Consider the following 1,580-nt stretch of genomic DNA (forward strand, 5'->3'; position numbering starts at 1 on the left):
AGCCATTGTGAAAGTCGAGTTTGGTTTATATATCGATACACGATTACAATACATGATTTTAGATAGCTCTCGAAATGCCTCTGCACATCCTTGCCTCAGCACATACTTTTTTTTTTTTTTCACAGCGGTTGTGGTTTACATAAAGCCGCACATACATTTCAATTTCAATGTGGTTGTGACCTTGGGCACTCATACATGGCTGAGCTGGCTTGCTAATACTCTACGTGAATGAGAGAGCTCTTGCAGACTCCTGTGGATGTGGATGACTGTTTATGTCCAGGTCTCACATGCAACTCACACTGGAGAAATCAGCGGATGTAAATATAAATAAAGCCTGCCACCATCGACACACACACACACACACACACACCATTTGGCTCTGGCCATTCAGAGAGGATGTGCGCCTCTGAGGATTTCGGGATGTACGGGTCTCCGGTACTTACAGCATAGTTCCCCCCCTCTCTCTCTTTCTCTCTCTCTCACTCCTCACCCTCTCTCTCCCTCTCTCATTTGCTATTTCTCTAACTCCGACTTTTTCTTCCCCCCCTCTTGCACTTCTTCTTCTACTGAAAATAATGAGCAGCTTCCTGTGCCTCCTCCGGCTGAAGGGGTGACCAGCTGCTGCAGACAACAGGTTGGGTCCTCCACAAGGATGCATCCTCATTCTTCCCCACCGGATGGGGTTCGTGATGTCTGCCTCTTCTCTTTCAGGGCTAGAAAAAGGCCAAGGAGCAGGTGGTACTGGCCTGACCCATGTGGCTAGTGTTGGACTCTTTCGTTTGTATGCTTCCTGTAGAAATGGCAATGGTTAGGACTGACTGAGCGTATGTGTGTGTGGGTAGGTGTGTGTGTGTGTGTGTGTGTGTGTGTGTGTGCGAGAGAGAGAGCAAATCAGTGAAAAGGGACAGTGATGTAACCAGGGGTCTGTTGGTGACAAAAGAAAAGCACTGAATAACACCTAGTTATAAGATGAAGCACAAGAATGAAGACACTCAATGAATAATAATAATAACAATAATAATAATAATAATAATAACAACAATAATAATAGTAATAATAGTCCACTGACACATTCCATCAGGCAAGGTTAGAAATATCATGAAATGAAAATATGGGCTATTTAAAAATGTCGAGAGGAAAAATAGAGCGACAAGGAGAAGGCCTTATCCATCTCAAATTCTCTTAGAATCACACGAAAGCGGTAGAGATTATATATGCCCTTGACGGGTTTTTTGTGTTTGTGTTTTTTTTGTTGACCGCATTTTCTCTTTGTAGGTTAATTGCTACTCTACAGTGGCGAAACAAAACCTTTTGACAACTCTTAATATATTCGGGAAATGATTACAATCAATTCATTAGCAAAGACACACATTTATTCCACGCTCTGAAGCATATAAAGTCGTCACCTACAGTACACGGTGTTTAGTCTATTAGGCTACAGGCCTCACCATCTTTCTGCTTCATTGCAAAAACCTTGACGCTGTGAAAAAAACATGTTAAAGGCTATTTGTTCTAAAAAGAAAATAAGACATTAAAACAGTAAAACGGAAAGAAAAATAATTTGGTAGGATAAGGAAAGG

The sequence above is a fragment of the Sardina pilchardus genome, chromosome 12 (assembly GCF_963854185.1).
Source record: "Sardina pilchardus chromosome 12, fSarPil1.1, whole genome shotgun sequence".
NCBI lineage: Eukaryota > Metazoa > Chordata > Actinopteri > Clupeiformes > Clupeidae > Sardina > Sardina pilchardus.